Source organism: Bidens hawaiensis, unplaced genomic scaffold (assembly GCF_021521415.1).
Source record: "Bidens hawaiensis isolate Kalapana, Puna unplaced genomic scaffold, B.hawaiensis_p1.1 tig00018672_1, whole genome shotgun sequence".
NCBI classification, from domain to species: Eukaryota; Viridiplantae; Streptophyta; class Magnoliopsida; order Asterales; family Asteraceae; genus Bidens; species Bidens hawaiensis.
Genome location: NW_027492832.1, coordinates 137,777 through 159,345, shown reverse-complemented (window position 1 = coordinate 159,345; position 21,569 = coordinate 137,777). Strand labels below are relative to the sequence as shown.

Sequence of the window (21,569 nt, the reverse complement as noted above, 5' to 3'; positions counted from 1 at the left end):
AATTCCAAACCCAATTACTTTATTGACCAACCAAACATGATTTCTAATGAAAACATTTTCAATTCCAATTGCATTTCTAGTAAATTTTATAAACCAAAAGGAGCCTTAATAATTTAGTTAACTTGATATAAAAAAACCAGTTGTGATTAGTATTTATGTAGAGCTGATTGATTGAAGGGCTCTGTTATGGTCTACTAGGTAAAGGACAAAGAGCACCTAGTTGAGCCAAGGACTGACCGGTTTTGCAATGTTGAGTTACAACTAGGGCTGTTGTGATAGTTTTGTTCAGCGTATACAAAATCTCTCTCTTAATCTGAGATCGTCTAACATATTTCTCGCATTACTTTTTTTGTCTTCAGTCCATTATTTTTTTTACTGAATCGAACCACCAAACAACATCTGTAGTAATTGATTTTACGGTTTTTGATTTCGATACAAGTCTATTTCGGTATTAATTTGGTTTAGTAATTTTGCAACTCGCAACTTGATGTATATAAGCAGGCCTGCTACTATTATAAATACTAATTTAGATTTTACGTATATATAGGGTGACCGATAACGTGATGGAACATTTCACAACTTCAATGCTAAAACCTAATACACAATCCCAAAACCCGACATGGCCTTAAATTAAAATTTAGAGAAAATTACTGTTTGCGTCCCTGTGGTTTTAGGGCGGAGACACAATGAGTCCCCGAAAATTTTTTTGAACTAGTTGAGTCCCCATGGTTTCATAAACGAACAATTTGAGTCCCTGCCGTTACTTAACTTTCAGGGTTAATTTAAATTTTACTGAAACCATATGGACTCAAATTGTTCGTTTCTGAAACCACAGGTACTCAAATAGTTTGTTTTTGAAACCATAGGATTCAAATTGTTCGTTTTTGAAACTACGGGAACTCAACCAGTTCAAAAAAAATTTCGGGGACTCACTGTGTCTCTGCCCTAAAATCACAGGGACGCAAACAGTAATTTTCTTGAGAAGTTGACGCCATTTTGGCCCAACTAAATTTTAAAGCTTGCCAATCCATAATGTAAATTAAAGCCTATATGCACATGCACCCCATAAGGAATTACCCAACTTGGTTATTGTTTGTGAGGCCTAATAACTGATCCAATTCTAACTGCCTAGACTCCATAACAAAGTCAAATTTGTCTAGACTTTCACGGATTGGTTCATATTTAATAAGGCCGAGCATAGCTGAGATGATAATGAAAGATTAGCACAAGGGGCATATATGTAATGAAACAATGGCTTTAGGACATTGCAAAGTTTCTTTCAACCGAAACCATTAGAAAGATTGATAACGTGGTTTTATATCTGTCATTAAAGTTCATAACTGAACGCAAAAATGGTCCTGCTAATAAAAATTAAATGGAAAAAAACATGTATCAGAAGCTAATAGGGAGTATATTTATAAAAAAGACACCGGTGGTGAGGTACCAAGAAGTACATGAACCTGCTATGTTCATCATGCCAAACGCCAAACACAATCATTTCTTTGTTACCATCAATGTCGTAGTGTTTGAATATTGCAAAGCTTTTTCCAACTGTAATTCCTTCCTGTTTAAATTACATTACTACCCTTGTTATAGATATGCATTGGTGATTTGTATGTTGTGTAATTTGTACGGTATTTTGGTCATATTGATTTTAATCAAACAATACTTTCGTGAAGACGTGAACCACATTCTCTTTGGCGTTTTGAGATAATTTGAAAATAAATGCAAGTATAGAGAAAATAATTGAAGGTACAAGTGACTTACATTTGCCTAAGCAATGACACCCATGATGATACCCGTTTTGATTACCGAAGATAGATATTGTGATCCAAATGACAAGTCCGTAATTAAAATCGGATTTAACCCTTTCTTCAATTCCCCAATTTGTGTTCCACATAAAGAAAATTATCATGTGCCCAATTGTGTAGATATATTTTAGTAACAACTTTTAGAGCATGTTTGGGATTGAGTTTGAAAAATGCTTATTAGCTTATTGGTGTTTTCAAAAAGCCAATAAGTTAAAATGTGTTTGGCAATTACGAAAATCCTTTTTATTTTAGCTTTTTGAAAGGGCTAAAATACAGTTTTCTAAAAGCCTCAAATCCTGGCTTTTCAAAATGGCTTTTTGAAAAAAGACAATAAGCATTTTTCAAACTCAATCCCAAATATGCGTTTAATGTCTATTTGGTTTGCCTCCGGTGAGTCATATATGGCATATTATTACAGATATTGTAGGCTTGATCATCTGTGATCAAGTTATGGCATTGTAGGCCATCATATGCAAGTCCGGTGGTCAATCAAATCGGACGTATGCAAAATGAAGAACAAATTTAATTCACTATTTGTCTTTTCAAACTCCAAAATAATTTCATTTCATAACTCCCATCATTACAATATGTTTTCCTTTGCAAACTTGTAATAATGGTCGAAAAGAAAACAGTTTACATAATGAAGTAGGCAAAACAACGTAATAAATATACAAATTATTTATAGCTATGAGTACACCTTTTACGACAAATATTGTCAAATAATTACTTAAGCACAATCAACTAGACATTGTCGTCACCACCGGTTGAAGTCGGCTTTTCAACATTCTTGTATATGAAGCATGAAGTTACAAGCTCTCACGGCCTCTCCAACTGTCAGATATATCCATTCTTGTCCGATAATGTCTATCAACTTCCCTTTGTTCATCTTCTTTATCACCTCTCCTCCCAGATTCGCCAAAACCAACTATAATAAGAACAAAACTTGGATTTAGTCATGTATCGCTCAGATTTAAACAATAAAATTAAAGAAAAGTAATGTATACCTTTAGCCCTCTTCTTTCCATAAGCTTTTTAACCTCTCCAAGCATTGTAATCCCGCTTGTGTCAATGTTTCCAACCGCTAAAACCATCGAATCATCCATAATCGTTATTTCTCAACATTTTATAGTTTTCTTGTCAAAAATTATATACATAGTTTCTGATTTAGCATTTGATTACTTACCACTCAAGGCAAGAACGACATACTGCAAGCTATCTTCCCCTGAAGACGTCAACCTATCTTCCTCTTCATCAACCCATCTTGAAATCCTAATTTCAAACGAAAATTTAAATATAAAGCTCGTAAATAAAGATGTATTTTCGTGATCCTGAGTTGATTAATTGTATAAGTATACCTTTCCCTCAAGTAGCTCGAGTTAGCAAAGTAAATTGGTGCATCAATTTGAAGGATCAAGATTCCTGGAACTGTTTTCACATTTTGGTATTGATCCATGCTTCTATAAATCGTGGAATCGGGTATGTGACCTAGTGTGGATGTTCTAGGCCTTGCGACGAATAAGAGTACCCTAAGTAGTGACAATGCCACCTACACTTGTCCATATAAACTAGATTATTGTGTGAAATATTAAAAACAATGTAATGAAAAATGTATAATATAAAGTAGTATACCGCGATAACTAATCCAATCTCGACACTCGCGAAGACAACACCGAAGTACGCACTCAGGCATACAAGAAAGTCAAATTTGTCTAGACTCCATAGGTGGATCGCTTCTTCATAATTAATAAGGCTAAGCATAGCAGAGATAATAATGGAAGACAGCACAACAAGGGGCGTGTAATGAAACAATGGTGTTAGGAACAACAATGTTATCATCACTGCAACCGCCATTACAATGTTTGATACCGCGGTTTTACATCCGGCATTAAAGTTCACAGCCGAACGCGAGAATGGCCCTAAAATAGAAGTAATAATAAAATGAATTAGAAGCTAAGGCAAAGTATTTGTAGAAAAGGATTAGTGATAATTCAACACACCGGTGGTGAGGTAGCAAGAAGTGCATGAACCGGCAATGTTCATCATGCCAAAGGCAATCATCTCTTTGTTGCCATCAATGTTGTAGTTTTTGAACATGGCAAAGCTTCTTCCAACTGCAATTCCTTCCTGTTGAAATTACATCATTACCAGTGTTACAAACATGCTTTGATGACTTGTACCTTTTGTATGGAATTTCGGTTATCAAGATTTCGTTTAATCAATAGTCTCTGGAAGTGCATTTTCTTCGAGGTTTTGTGAAATTTTGGGAAAAAATTGCAAGTGGAAAGAAACAAACTGAACGTACAAATGGTAACGGAGAAGGTACAAGTGACTTACAGCAAGGGCAATGACGCCTGTGACGATACCAGTTTTTTATCGCGGTAGATAAGTATTGTGATCCAAAAGACAAGTCTGCTATTGTAATAGGATTTAAACCTTTCTTTAGTTCCCCAATCTGTATTGCACATAAAGAAAATTATTATACTTTGTAAGTTCACTATAAATAAATAACGAAAAATAAATAACGAAACTAATCGGATCTCTTGTCTTATTTTGTGTCAGGTTTGTCATAGATTTGCATTGTGGTGAGTAGTATAAGTTTTTTTACATGTGAAATAAATATTTGCATTGTGCTGATATGTATCAAACATGTTTTATGACACTAACCACTTGAACACCATGTTTTTCGGCATGAGTGAGATACACAAGAATGCTTCCTAAGATCACGGATGTCAACGGAGCCATTGCAGATATCCAAAATAGCTTCGGCGTTTTGTGCTCTGTTACATATTAAATTTCATTTTAATAATAGTAAATTAGTTACAATAACACGCTAACAGTATTTACATATTTTACTTATAAATTATTAAAAAACAAACAAAATAAAGTATACTTACAACATATCTAGCGACCAAGAGATAGAACAGGAAGCAAATACCCAAAACTGCACTCTCCCACCTCCACTGCAATTACATATTTTACTTATAAATTATTAAATAATAACAATATATAACCATGTTAAAGTTTGATTACTCTTTAGTAAAACAGTAACAAAAAAATAATAATTGATGTAAAGAAAGTTTTCAAGAACCTCGTATGTTTGAGAAAAGACAGATCGTAAAACGGAGACGAGATCTGTGCCGTGAGTGAAGTGTTCGAGACCCAGTATTCCTTTTAGCTGCTGTAAGCAAACCACCGTCGCAGCGCCACCCATAAACCCTACGATGGTCGCGTGTGACAAGAAATCAACAATAAACCCGAGCCTGATGCATGGATTCAAATAGCAATTATATATGTTAGTTACCTCTTTCAAAAGACCTCAATATTCATGGATTAGCCTTCAATTCAATTTTATTTATATATATATTCTTTACTAGATTTTATCCCCGTATTACGGGGTTGTTTTTGTTTTTCGTTTCTAATATTTATATATTTTTTTATTTTAATTTTATTTATTGTAAGGAAGTTAATTACTTAAGGTTTGATGATTAAAGAGTTTTACAAAAAAATGAGATGTTATAATTCGTTTAAAATATATTTGGGTTTGGTAAGACCCATGATCCACCCCGTATTATGGGGGTTGTTTTACATTTTTTGTTTTTTAATATTTATGTTTTGAATTTTAATTTTCTTTATTATAAGAAAGTTAATAATATACCTACAGTGGTTGTTTTACATTTTTCGTTTTTCAATATTTATTTTTTGAATTTTAAATTTCTTTACTTTAAGTAAGTTAATAATATACTTAGGCCATGTTTGGGATTCCTTATTTGCACCTTCTTTCGACTTATATAAGTTGTTTTTGATAAGTTACTCCCTCCAAACATATTAAAACCTTCTTTTTTCTTCTTTAAAAACTTTAAAAAAAGTCACATTATCCAACACCTTTTTAACTTATAAAAGTTAATAAATTACAAGAAGGAAAAAATAAGAAATCCCAAACACCTCATAGGGTTTGATGATAAAATGGTTTAACAAATAAATAATATGTTATAACTTGTTTAAAAGCTATCTGGATTTGGTGACCCATAACCCGCTTATTTTTTATACTATAAAATTTTTTCTTAATTATAAATAATTTTTTTTTAAAAAAAAATCGGATATTAATTTTTAGTATATCCCTATATTATAGGATTTTCACATCAAATATTTGGTAAGATTAATTTTCAATTTAATGAGATGTTATAACCCGTTTAAGAGCTATCTGGTTTTGGTAAGACCCATACCCATGAATTTGGGTAAAATCAATGAGAGACCTCCATTTAAAAATCAAACAATCTGGTGGCTTCCATAAAAGGGGGAAGCGACCACATCGCAAAACATAGGATTTTAGGGTTTTCGTTTATATATATTATAGATTCTAGCTTTCTATAAATAATATTTAGTGATCCAATTAATAATATATTTTTTAAAATAACACATATGCATATTCATATACACACACTAGGTTTTTTCCCCCGTATTATGGGGATTGTTCTACGTTTCTAATAATTATATATTTTTTTAGATTTTAATTTTATTTATTTTAAGGAATTAAAAAAAATATACTTAGGATTTAATGATGAAATGGTTTTACATATAAATGAGATGTTATAACCCGGTTTAAAAGATATATGGGTTTAGTGAAATCTATGATCCGATTATTTTTTTACTATAAAATTGCTTTTTAATTATAAATAATATCTTTAAAAAAATTTGGATATTAATTTTAATATATCACTATTTTATAGAATTTTCATATTAAATATTTGGTGAGATTAATTTGTAATTTAATGAGATGTTATAACCCGTTTAAGGGCTATCTAGGTTTGATGAGACCCATACCCGTGAATTCCGGTCAAATGCATGAGAAACCTTTATTTATAAATAAAACATTCTGTTGACTTGAAAAAATGCTAGGAGTAACCAGAGAGCTTTTAAAGGTTTTGCTTATATATATATATATACACACACACACACACACACACAGTGAGAGGATCAAGAGAGAACTCCTTCTTAGAGAGAGAATTAGAGAACTAATAAAGAAATATTTATAATTTAATTAAAAAAATATTTTTAAATTATTTTTTCTTTCTGCCTTCTTATTTGCTGTTATTCTTTATTAGAAAAAAATATAAAAAAAAATAATTAAAAAAAACTCGTTGTAGTGCACATATGCAATACATCGACTTTTTTATATTGCGTATGTGCACTAGTGTGTATTTTGATATGTGTAATAGTGTTGAATAGTATATATGCAATTATTTGTATTGTATACATGCAATAGTGTATATTATATACAACAATAAAAAATAATCGACATAGTGCATATGTGCATTAGTGTTGTATTGCGTGTATGTGATAGTGTGTGTTGCATACAATTATTAATGTTGTATTGCATATATTCAATAGTGTGTATTGTATAATGCAATTGTGTTGTATTATGTATAATAAAACACTATTTTACATATGCAATACACATTACTGAATACATGCACTACATCAACAATTTTTTTGTTTTATGAACAATATCATCTTATTAGAATGAGGAAAGAAAAAAATTCATAAAATATTTGTTTTAAAAAAAGTTAAAAATAATTCTTATTAGTTTTCTAATTATCTCTTTAAAAGAAGTTCTCTCTAGTTTCCACATATATATATATATATATATATATATATATATATCACATATATATATATATATATATAATATCAAGAGGTATATTAGAATAACACACTTCTTTGATGTTAATCAAACAAATTAAACTCTTGTTTAAAAGAATATGAACAAATTTTATAAATAAAATTCATACATGTGTAAGTCATGTAGACTATAGATTATTAGGATGTTACGGTTGAAATTTTAGAATACCTACAATAAATTAATTATATAGTTATTTGTATTGAGAAAATACCAAATACAAAAAAAGTATGACTAATTTTTAAAAACTAATTGATTTAACTGTTTTGTTTTTATTTTCTAATAATTTAGTGCTATCTTTTATACGATACAAGTTGATGTCGTTTATGCTAAATTTAGATTAATAAATGTGTATTAAGTTGTGCGTAGATTAACCTCAAGATTCCAAGCGAAGCTTGAAACACCCCAGCGAAGAATGTGGTCGTGAAAGCTAACTGAAGATACAACTTCGGGTTTTCATTGGCATTCACCACCGCCCCTAACATGGACCCTATCAGCAGCGATGCCACCGCCACCGTACCAACCGCTAAATCCTTCGAACTTCCCATCATAGCATACACCAATGGCGGAATAAAACTCGAATCTGCAAAAACAACAAAAACAACCCAAAAATATGTAAACATAAAAAAATGAGTATATATTAAATAACTATATTAATTTCACCTAACTTTTATTTCAACATACCATTTAAAATCCTTTAAACAATTTTAAAAAATTAAGTATATATTAAAATAACTATATAAATTTTAATAGATTTTGTATTAATAACTCGTATAAGCATTAAGTTTTAGGATTTCGAAAATTTGAGTATTATTTCATATTATATTTTTGTTATATTTATTGTTATAACGTTAATCGTCGTTTATAAAAATTAGCTTATATATTTCGTTATTCGTTAAGGCCTATGGCCTTTTTATTTCGGTTCGGTCAAGGTATTAAAATCACGACCCTACGCGTACCTGACATGATCGTATTATGAGTTGGTTACATAAACATAAACAACTTACATAGTCCGAGAATTGGGGGTAGGTTAGCCAGTTTAGCATAACTGATTCCTTGAGGAATCGCTAAACTTGCAATGGTGATGCCCGCAATAACATCGGATTTAAAGAAACTTATATTATAACTCGACGCCCAGTCGAAAATGGGGAAGATGTATTGAACTCCAAGGATGAATTTACGTGATGGCGGCTGGCTTTTGAATTGCCTGAGTGGATCATCAGGGAACAGTGTTTCTTTAACAGTGTTTTTTAATGATTTTATGAACGGTTGAGGCGGCGGGATGGCGACTTGGTGTGGTTGTTGGTTGAGTTTGGAGTTGTATTCTCCGGTGCCCATTTTTCAGGTGGTGGAAGATGGTTTGAAGATGAAGATGTGTCCGTTTATATAGAGGTTTTTGAGTGGGGGAGTGGAACCACTAGTGTGACAATAATGTTAGGATTGGACACGTTGTAAATGTTATGTGGAGGTTTGCAGGATATTCAATTTTAACTGCTAACAACTTCTAATGCTGCCTGTATCTGATTTGTTTAGTAAAATACGTACAAAGTTTATTAATTCTTTTTTTATTTTAGAAAGGAAGATATTTGACACACGTTTACAGGCGCTCTTAGGGATGATTTTTTGTAACGAATATATGTTATAACTGTGCCTTTTAAGTAAGCAAAGTATGAATATTCTAAGATCTTGGTTTATGAGATTGAATTTTTATATTTATTTTCTATCTCATTTATATTTTATTGTTGTAATCAGAGGGTTTTTTTATACGGAAACGAAGATCTTCGAGAATTAATATTGGATGCAACTCCATTTGATTTTTTTTTAAAACATAAATTCTTTCTAATCTTACCCTTGCAAACATTTGAATATACAACCTCACTTTTAGAGGGGCAAACACCATAATATTTGAATGTTTGTTCACGTAACCTAAAAATGTTGAAATTGCGTTAAAAGAGGATATTTGGGTTGCGGCAATGCATGAGGAGTTAAGGTTGCTTAAGAATTTAGAAGTATGGGAATTGGTTGACCTAGCAAGGTGTTTAAAAACGAACAAGATGAACAAGGTATTGTAGAAATAAAGCAAAATTAGTTGGCAAGGATGCTCTCAGGAAGAAAAAATGAATTGTGAAGAAGTGTTTGCATTGATTGCACGACTTGAAACTATTAGAATCTTTGTAGCTTATGCTACATCTAGATTATTTAAAGTCTATCAATTATGTGCTAACTTCAGCATTCTTATATGGAAAGGTTGTTAAAGAGGCATGCAACAATCTGGCTTTCAAGATCCTAATTATCCTGACCGAGTTTATACGTTATGATAAGGCTCATTATGGTCTTTATCAAGCACCATGGGCTTGGTATGAAACGTTATCACATCTTCTTAAGAACAAATTTACAAGAGGTGCTATTGACAAGACGTTGTTTTGAGGGAAAGAACTATTACTAGTTCAGGTATACGTAGATGATATTATCTGTGGATCGACAAATGACTCTATGTAGGAGTTTGAGCCCGTTATGAAATCCAAATTTCAAATGAGTCTAATGGGGGGGGGGGGATTGAGCCTCTTTATTGGGTTACAAGTGTCATGATGTAACACAAAGTGTACATCTTATTGCATTGAATTATTCTCATATTTATGCCGAACTCCATACAAATTCATTGCTTTTGTTACTTATTTGAGTTATTTGTGAATTTGCAGGTCCGGGCGCCCGCCCGACAAAGAAACATGAAAAGAGAGCGTTTTGTGGACAAAAATCTGCAATATGCCAAGCCTGCACGATCGTGCAAGACCTTGCACGGCCGTGCTTCCCGGGAATTCCGTCAGTGCAAGCCAGTGCAGGATCTGATGCCGAGAAAATTCAAATTGGCATGGCTGTGCAAAGCCCGTGCCACGTGACCGTGCCAGAACAGAGAAATCTGACTTTTTGGTCAGATTAAAGCAAGGGGTTGACTTTCCACATTGAGGCACAGTCGTGCAAGCCCGTGCCAGACGTCCAGACAGTTTATATACACCCCCGTTATCTTCATTTTGGGTGTGGAGCCTTAGGGGAATTCTCTGAAATTGCTAGAAAATTGTTGTGTGTGTTCTAGAGAGAATTCAAGGCTTCCATCATTATGTGATCATCCTTTCAAGTGTGCAATCATCATTCATCATAGTTTGCAATTCTTTTGTTCTTGAACATGATTTGTAAGGTTATTTTGATTTTGATTGTTGTATTAAGCCTTATGGGCTAAATACTCTTGTTACTTAGATTTTGTTGAACCTTTTGCTTATGTGATATTTATCTATACATGATTTTGGCAACTTGGTGTTCTTCAAATCTATGACATGTTCTTGAATAGAGTTTAATGGTTGAATGCTTGTTTTAATTCCTAGTCTTGTTAGTTTGATAGATGCTTAGCCATAATATGTTGGAAAACTATGTGTTAAGTATTTGTTTATGAACTTAGTTTGTGTATGCATTCTTTGTTTATATCATTAAGTTAGGAATGACTAATGAAAATTAACTTGTTTATGAATTTTAACAAGCATGAAGCCTATCACTTGATATTGGAAAATTGTATGGTGATAATATGATTCTTTGAGTTGGTTGATGTTTGCTAGAGATTAAGGCCATAATCCTTAGTTCATATTTTGCGAATTAAAAGATTCATGTGTTCAATTAGTGTTCTTAAACTTGTCTATTTTACATGATTTTAGGTGGTTAGGTTGTTGTTTTCATGCTAGCTTTCCTTTAATTATGAGATTAGGTAGTTTTGACAAACTTACTAATCTATGGTTACTAATTAGATGAACACCTATCATGATGTTTTGTTGTTAGTATTAGGTTGCCTTGATTGGAATTTGATATTGATGCTTGTTCATGATGCTTGCCATTATCATTGTCATTTTTTCACTAAGTTTAAGTGGATGTATAGTCTAAGTAGCTTTGCTTGGATTGATTATTAGTTATATTTTATTTGCTTTGTTATTGTTTTATGTTAGTTTAATAATTTGAAAATCCATTTAGATTGCTTGTTTGGTTAAATTAATTACAAAGATTTAGTATCAAAGGTTAGCCGTGTCCATGGATTGACACTCGGTTCTTACCAATACTTTGCTACAACCGATAGGTACACTTGTCTTTCGTGTGTGGTTTGGTTGTTGGTGAAAACCATTTTTAAAACCCCGATTTGTGTGAAACTTCTATTCGAATTATATATATATATATGTATATATATATATATATATATATATATATATATATTCGCACACGTCATGTCACAACGGAAAGATGAGATTTTTAACAATAAATCAAAATATGTGAAGGATGTGCTTAGTCCATTCAAGTTTATTGATTGCAAGGGTGCATCAACCCTAGTTGACACCCGTGACAAACTGAGTTGTAAATGAAAATGGCGAATCTGTAGATCAACATGAGTATAGAGCCATGATTACTACACATCATGTTTTATGTGTGTCTATATGCTAGATATCAAGCTAATCCGATATTCTCTCATCTAGATGCACATGAAAGAATATTTTGATATTTCAAAGATAAACCGAACTTAGGTTTATTTCGTAAGGACTTATAGTTTGATTTATTTGCTTATACAGACAGTGACTATAGAGAATTCAATCTGAACAAGAAGTCAACCACTGGTGGATGCCAATTTCTATTCAACAGATTGGTGTCGTGGCATCTAAGAAGCAAATAGCTGTTTCCATATCCACTACTGTGGTAGAATATGTGGCTGCTTCTGCCTATTGTGCCCAAATTCTATGAATCCAAAACCATATGCTAGATTACAATTTGAATTTCCTGAAAACCCCGATCTTTATAGACAACAAAATTGCTACGCTTATAGTTAAAAATGTTACATAATATTTTGAAACTAAACATACTGAAATTAGACATCATTTTATTTGTGTATGTAATGAGAAAATCCTAATTGAGATGAGAAAGACTACACATTAGAAAACCTACCGGTCCTTTTCACTAAGGCATTTGATTCTACAAGTTTTAAGTATTTGCTCAAATCAATTGGTATAATCAGCCATGAATGATGTGTTTTTGTGCTTAATAATCCTTCCTGAAAGTATTTCAAAATTACTGTTGCTTAGATATATTCATGGTTTTAAAAAGCTCGTCTAGGCGTCGATTATTTCCCGAGTAATCACTAGTCGGTACCCCACGAATAGTCATCGATTAATTGTAATTTGGTCAAAGTCTGTTAAAATTAAAAATTTTATATATCAAAGTTTGTATATGTATATATTTTTTTAATTACAAATAAATTTCAATATGATTAAACCCTGTTAATGGCAGTTTCCTATCCCACCACCCGACTAGCGGATAGCAAATTCTACAACACTGGATATATTGTATTTTCATTTTGCATTTTCACATGCTATTTTCGGTTAAATGAAATTTAGTTTGATTATTATTTTATTAAGACCTGACCTGATCTGAATCGAATCGAATAAAAACATATTATCATATAGTGATAGTGAATCAACCCAAAAACATCTGATCCCTAAAAAAAATTTTCTAGGTCTATCACTCAATGTAATAGATGTGCAGCTCATTCTCATAATATGATGTACTTCTTCAATTGTGAAATTTCTTTCTTTAAAAAAAAAATACAATGGGCTTTAGATTTTTTTTCAAACTTACAGAGTGTTTTAAAATTTCAAGGTTAACATTTTAACTAGTTCGTTGATTTGTGTTTCTTCAAAATATATTCTCTAATTCACATTAATTTAATTGAGGCTTTATTAAAAGCTTTACAACCGATTTTTATGATAACTTCTTTTCTTAAACGTCGAATATGTGATCTATAAATATAAATATAAAGTAAATAAAAAATGAAAAGTGTGAAAAGTAATCTAATTCATTGATCTTAAATTTGAATGGTTATGATTAATTTAAAAATGATGGAAAGAGCATATATGGAATAGTTTATCTCTCCACATGCAATGCACATATCAATTCCCCCATTATTTTAAAACGTTTATAACCTTTTCATACGACAATTTAAAAAAAAAATAAAATCACCATAATAAGAAGCAGTTTTTTTTATCTTTAATATGAGTATCATATTAATGTATAAAAAAAAATTAGTAGGTTTTAATACATTGTATTATTGGTTTGTCATCGTGTTTTTTAATTGAGTTTTCTACCTTGTGTTATAGGTTACGGTCATTGTGTTTTTTCATTCGTTACGCATATTAAAGATAAACAAAACGTTCGTTATTGTGTCTTTAAGCTCATCATTTGTCTCTTATTCGTTATTGTGTCTTTTTACTCATTATTTTGTTTTAGTTATTGAGTATTATGTTGATTTTGTATTATGTAATTACCATTGTGTTTTACGTTTCAAATCTTTGTGTAATATGCATTCACCATTGTGTTTTTGCTTTATATTATTGTGTAATATGCGTTAATCATTGTGTTTTATACTTTTATGTATTAGATATAGTTGTTATTTAATTATCATATTTATATATTAGAATTACACAACGGTGTTATTTCACTATTACAATTTTCAGATTTCATCACTTTTGAAAAAAAACACAATGATAAGCATCAAGACACAATGATAAATAGAGAGAAACAATGATGAACACAAGACACAATGACAAACAAAAAGACATAATGATATATATTTTTTTATTTTTATATAACAAAATCATACTCATATTAAAGATAAAAAATGCTTGTTATTATGGTGAACTTTAAAAAAACGTCGAACAAAAAAGTTATAAACGTTTTAAAATAGAGTAATTGACATGTGCCTAGCATGTAATAAGAGAAAATATGTGTTTTTCTTTTTATGCTCTTCCTCTTTTGATCTCCATCTGACACATGACAATAAATTATGGCTTCTTATTCTTCTTAGTTTTGTTATCCTTTGTAACATAAGTCAACCCTAAGAATACAACCGATTTTTATGGTAACTTCATTTCTTAAATACCAAATATGTGTTCTATAATATATGTCTATATAAGCGTATGAAGACTCAATGATTATGACTTATGAGATTCAAAGCTCAAGATATCAAATTATCCTGGAAATTTGATTGTATCATGAGTACACAAACATCACTCTAAAAATAAGAATTAGGTAGCATTTAGTATGCATAAATGAGAGGCGGAATTGAATGAAATATTATAAGGAAATGAAAAAAAAAGTGTTTAGCTAGTAAATGGAATGGAATAGTCCATTACCATGTCCATTCCCCTAAAACACTCCAAATTCATTTCATGCCCCCCCCCCCCCCCCCTGTTTTTTTGGTTTAATTCTATCCATCTTTCACACTATAAACCTCCACCCCCCACCACCCGTACCTCTCTTAACACCATCACCACCGCCTCTGCTACCTGTGACACCACCTCCCACCGCCGCCGCCACCAACACCCACCACCACCACCAACTACCCACTGCCATCGCAACCACCACCCACCCACCACCACCACCAACCACCCACCACCACCATCAACCCGCCACCACCACCTACCAGCGCCGCCCCCACCAGAGAGACCACCAATCATCGCTCCTTATAATATCAGTGATGTTAGGGACCAAACCCTTATAATATATGTGATGTTAGGGACCGGACCCTTAGAATATCTATGATGTTAGGGACTAGACCCTTATAATATCTGTGATGCTTGAGACCAGACCCTTATAATATCTGTGATGATAGGGACCAGACCCTCATAATATCTGTGATGATAGGGACCAGACCCTAATAATATCTGTGATGGTTGAGGTAGAATAACTTATGGCATACCATAGGGTTTTATGAAAGAAAGTATGTAAGTACGTATGCATGTATGTAAAGTATGTATGAAAGAAGTAACAGAAAGAAAGGTACAAATACGTATCTTTGGACACGTATAAGTAAGGATATGAATGTATTGTATGTTTAATTGATTACCTAGAACTCACTCAGCGTAGCTGACTTTTAGTATGCATGCAGGAAAATAGGTTGAAGCAGATGGCTTGAGGAGAGGCACATGACATGAACTGAAGAGGCTGACATCTATGAAGAAGTGTCATGACTGTTATTATATTAATATTTATGAAAGACAACTTGTATGATTAAGACAAAAACTAATGTTTTGTGATGCAATTTTTGAAGTTTTAAGTATTCCGCGAAAGTTTTAATTAACTCTTATTTTTAGAACTGTGTTTATAAGTAAATTCAACGCCAAATGTAGGGCACCGGGAACGGGGCCTTACATCCATTCCATCGCTCATTCTATTACCCCATACCAAGCAAACCCTTAAAGATTAACTTTATAGGAATCATTGGTAGAGGCCATATGGTCCATATGTCCATTGAGGTAGAGGTGTACAAAAAACCGGTTTGGAACCGGTTAACCGGAAACCAAACCAAACCGATTCGTTTCTCAAACTGGTTTCCAAACCGAACCAAACTGTCAGTGCATATAACGGTTTGGGTACTTTTCAATTAAATTGGCTAAACGGGTTAAAAATCCCCGAACTGGCCCAAATCAGTTTGGCTACTTCTATGTTTAAACGGTTAAACCGGTTTCTAAACCAAACTCGTTTGACCAAAACCAGTTTGGAATATGCAAAAACCAAACTAGTTCAGTTTTAAAACCAGTTCGATTTGTAAAAATAACCAGTTTTGTACACCTCTACATTGAGGAGTGTAATATAACATAAGAGCTGTAGAAAATGGACTCAGACATGAATGCGATAAAAAGGCTTGATTTAAAACAAAAGACAATAGTCAAACGAGAAGTTGATGGAGATGAGAATTCATCGAGAATTTCAAAAGATCCAAGATCAACTTGTTGTTGATTAACGGCCATTGGTAATTGGATCCGAAGGTTATTAAAGATAAAGTTAGAAAGTTTTTCTCTTTAAAGTTTGATGCACCTATCAAAGTGACACCCAAATAAGACTGTGTGCCATCGTTGAAGCCATGTCCTGAATTCATTTAGTAATATTGTGTCATGCAGTACTAACTAGAGGTGTTCAAAAGTATTCGAATCTGAATTCATATCCGTATCTGAATTATTCGATAATCCGTATCCCAACTATCCGAGAATTCGGATATCCAAAAATTCAGATTCGGATTACAATTTTAGGATTTTTTGGATAGTTCGGATATCCGAACTATCCAAAATATAAAATTTAATATATTTTTAATTTTAATATATATACTTATGTAACCATAATATCCAAACATACAGACGCCACTTTCAATTTCACAACCTTTCCTCAACCCTTCCTACTCTGGTTTCGAATAAGTATCACCACTTCCGTCCTCCTGCACCACCTCCATGGCTCCAGTCACCGCCTCTGCACCATCCTTCACCCGTCACCACCTTCGTCAACTGGCGCCGCTATCACTCTTTTGTCTACACCAAATCCATCACGGCTCCACCTTGATAAGATTGTGTTTTTGATACAGTGAGTTGTGTTTATTTTGAACAATGGATTGCGTGCTATTTGCTTGTTTGCTTGTATTTTAAAGTTTGTTTTTGGATTGGAAAACCTTGATGAATTGTGACCAGTAAGTTGAATTTTAAAACATGTTGTTTTTTCTTTTCCAGTTTTTTTTTTCAGGGTTTTTTTTTCGGATTTTTTTTCTGATATCTGAATCACTATCCGAGATATCCGAAATTTCGGATTCGAATAGTGAAATCCACTCTCCGATAGGTCCGGATATATGAAGTTTGGATATCTGAAACTTCGGATATCTGGTTTTGAACACCCCTAGTGCTAATTGAATGCTAACTAGACATTCGTTGATGTCACACCCCAACCTAAGGCGGAAATGCCGGGTCGTGATCCGATTGTTCACAACTTGAAGATACTATCATAAGTATAAATGACAATATCTAATTAATTATTTTATTTCAATTACACATACACAATATCCAAATACAACAAACCAATTCAAATAAACAAATATAACATGTTAAATTCATGTATGTCTTCATTATAACCCTAAAGTCTTTCTAAGTGTCCATACTTTAACTTCAAGCAACCTGCATATGCGTAGAAAACAGAGTTTGTCAACAACACATGTTGAGTGAGTTTATCACCAGTTTTGCAATAAAATAAGGTTAATATAATAAATAAGCAAAATGTAATAAATGCGGTAATGAAATCAAACCATAAGCAAATAGATTGTCAACTAAACCATTCCCAAGCGAATCGGGTACCGATAAATCAACTATGAGCAAATAAATAGAGTAAGACCGTTTCCAAGCGAATTGGGCGGTGGTCAATAGTATGAGAACCCTCTCCAAGGGGATATGTCAAACGATTGCATACAAAGACAAATAAGCACATAACAAGTAGATTTGATTAATCACACACAATTACACGATTGCTATTTTTGATATATGTATATAGATATGTATATATATAGTATGATATACGCATATGTCCCCAAAACGTTATAGAAAACTGAGTAAAATAGGGGAATGATAAAACTCACCTGATCGAATAAGCCAAACGGGAATGTTTACGACAAGAGAACGATAATCACCCTCTTCGAGAATTACCGACGAGAATCCTAATTCAATAATATTATGAGTGGACTATAAATGATACAATACGTATAACGAATTTAGGAATTCGATATGATTTGAGTTATATTTATGGTTGGGTACGTTATGGATTGAACGATTGATCTCTACGGACTATTGTTATCATTATAAAATCCATTGTTTGTCGTATAATCGAACTTATAAATAATTAGTTTGAATAAATATGAGTTAAGATATTCTATAAAAATAATGCTTAATTATATAATTATCACAAAATTTATATTTTGGAAATTTTAACGAAATTCGATGGAAAAAGTATATTTAACACTTTTAATACGTTTATTATAGTTTTTGTTTTCTAAAAACAATATATATATATATATATATATATATATATATATATATATATGTCTAGGGAGAGGATCAAGAGAAGAATCACCTTTAGAGAGAAAACTTAAAAATTCTTAAAGAATTATTTTTAATTAAAAATAAAAAAATATTTTCGAAATTCTGTTTTAGCCATTATTCTTATATTTCACTCGAAAAAAACAAAAAAAAACCCACTGTAATGCACAAACGTATTACCGTACGATACCGTTGTATTACACATGTGTATTACTATGTATTTTTGAGTTTACTAGTGTATTATTGCATATATTTAATATTTGTGTATTATATATGTGTAGTAGTGTTGTATTATATGAAAAAAAATAATAATAATAAAATGAAAGTCAATGTGGTGCACATGTGCGTTAATGTTGTATTACACATACGTACTAATGTGTATTCGATGTGTGTATTAGTCTTATATTGCATATATACAATAGTGTGTATCAAATATTTGCAATAGTATTGTATTCTATGCAATGCAAACACTTTTTCATATATGTAATGCACACTATTACACATGCGCACTATACCAACGAGGTTACCGACAAGGTTTTTTTTGAACCAAAAACAACATATAAGAATAATGGAAAAAAAAGAAACTTCAAAAAAAATTTAAAAATAGTTTTTTAGGAGTTTTTAGGAGTTTTTAAGTTTTCTCTTTAAGAGGAGTTTTCACTAGATCACACCCCTATATATCTAATACATATAAGTAATTTTCATACAGATATTTTAACAACGAGAAACCTTAATATTTGTGTCGGGTTTTAATAAAATAATGATGGTTTATTATTAATAAAATACATATACATATGCATATACATACACACACACACACACACGAAACTTGTAACGAGACTTGATTGACACGAAACTCTTAGCTTTATGATGTCGGGTAAATAAAATATCATTTATTGAATATTTAATATTAATTTTAATATATTATAAATAATTAAACAAGTTAAATAATCAAAATAAAAAAAAGAACACCAAAACAGTTGGCCGGCCGGGACTCGAACCTGCGCCTATGGCCGGCTCAGGAGTTTAGCACACACATACCAGCTATGCGTGATGGTGTGTCAGCTGGTTAAAGTCTGTAAACAGATTATTATATACAGACATTAGTTAAACCCAATTTTGATTATAAACCCACCCTAACTATAAAATTGATAAATTCCTTACGTGTTTGTTAAGTTAAGATTAGGGCTATTGATCAGCATATCATAACAAACTCATACATATAATCTATTACCTTTATCGATGTTTAAACACGGATCAAATTGGAATGTAACAGAACCAGCGATGAGGATGATGAATAAGATATATGAAGACGACGATGATTCAATTAAATATTGGGCTTCAGTTGGCGCTAAGACTATAGACGTGTAAACGAGATTAATTGAATTATGATTAACCCTAGGTTATATACTTGGTTCTAGGTTGAGTCGGTCCAACTTAACATATCAATACGCATTATAGATGATCGGGTTTCCTAATTCATTAGTTCGTTTTGGCCGAAATTAGTAAGAGGAATCAAAAACTGGATTCAATTCCTAATTTAGATCGTTAATTGAGGCTCAAGTAATCTAAACGGGTCACGTTTTGGGTAAACGGGTCTTGGGTTACGGGTCTGGGTAACTGGGTTATAAAGATAATATATTAGAATTGCACTTTAGTCCCTGAAGAATTGTGGTGGAAACAAGTAAGGATTAAACTTTGTAGTTTGGGTTAAATATGTACTTTTTCTAAAGTTTTATATATATTAAATAAATATAATAATCGAATATAAATCGTATAATATTTTCTCGATAAACACGAAACTTTTTAGTGATAAATTTCTCGAATTTAAAACAGGTCGGGTTATGGATATAAGTTGTACGTGGAAAACCCGAGTTGTTACAATCTCCCCTACTTTAGGGAATTTCGTCTTGAAATTAAGGAAAACCACAGCGTCATCGTTTTGAAAACAATTAAATTTTTTAACGAAAACATCATAGCATAGAACTTATAATAACCGAAGCAATGCTTCAAATGTCAATTCGACAAGGGCACTTATATATAGGATGTACCAGCGGCGTATCCACAATGTCCTTATCATCTCATCATTCGTACCATTACCCAAGTTACCTTAGGTTCTAAATCATGACACACAATTGTACGTATTATGATTTCCATGCGAGGACTTGGATAATTATGCATGCATCCATAATTACTCTTATCGTTGGATGGTCCGCATAATCCGTTCCATCATGTGGGTTATAAAACATTTAAAAATAAAATTTTTAAGAGAAAACAAATGTTTTGATAATTCTAAATACAATTTCAAATGACAATTAATAAATATCTAGTTGAATTAATAAAACCGTGAGATTTTGAAAACCTCTTTTTCTTTTAAAAGTAAAATTTTGTAAATGGAAGAAAATAGATTTGGTAAAATAGATATTTATTGTGATAATCGAGATTAAGGAAATGAGAAGGAGATACAAGATCCTAATAGATTAACTTCGATAAAGGAAACTTCATTCATGAAATTAAATGCTTAAATAGTTCAAATTGAAATCATCCAATGTGGCGAATAACTAAAGAGTCGATACAATGCAATAACGCAAAGATAAGATAACGTAAGATAGGAAAGAAACAAAAATCTTCAGAGTCTTCAAGCATCATAAGTTACGGTAGATGTGATTCACTTGACTTGGAGCACTTGAGGTAGTTGGATCCATAATAAGTTGAGCAGCCACTGCAGGTGGATTGGGAATGGTTTGGGTAGGTTGAGCTTGAAAAGATGACACTAGTGAGATTTGAGTGGTGTAGGCTTGGTAAACTTGAACTTGTGGGTATGGGTTTTGATAAAGTGGAGCTAAGTGTAACATCTCGGATTTTTGAAACTCGTATTTGTTTACGTATAATCCGACCCGAAACTTTTTAGATCTTTAATATTAATCAAAATCAAATATTTAAAAGTAATTAAGTTTCTAATAATTCACTTTAAACCCTTGTACTTTAAATTATGTTCAAATCATTAAAAAGTTCATTTAATAACCAAGAACTAAACTATAGGGACCAAAATTGTCAATTTGTGAAACCTGCCACCATCTCCCACCAGAGCGCCGTGCGTGGGACCACACCTAGGTGGTCGTGCAGCGCGGTGGAGCCTCTGTACAGCCGACCTAA

At 32.1% G+C, this 21,569-nt stretch overlaps 1 pseudogene across 1 annotated transcript; it reads right to left on the bottom strand.

The window, feature by feature from the left end:
- Positions 1 to 2,552: 2,552 nt before the first annotated feature.
- On the bottom strand, positions 2,553 to 8,837 carry LOC143556722 (sulfate transporter 3.1-like; annotated as a pseudogene). Its single transcript, XR_013139427.1, has 12 exons — positions 8,496 to 8,837; positions 7,864 to 8,071; positions 4,900 to 5,071; positions 4,688 to 4,771; positions 4,476 to 4,571; positions 4,146 to 4,263; positions 3,809 to 3,935; positions 3,441 to 3,727; positions 3,167 to 3,357; positions 2,995 to 3,080; positions 2,816 to 2,892; positions 2,553 to 2,736 (listed from the first exon to the last, which is right to left on the bottom strand). The product of XR_013139427.1 is annotated as a sulfate transporter 3.1-like (transcript).
- Positions 8,838 to 21,569: the final 12,732 nt, after the last annotated feature.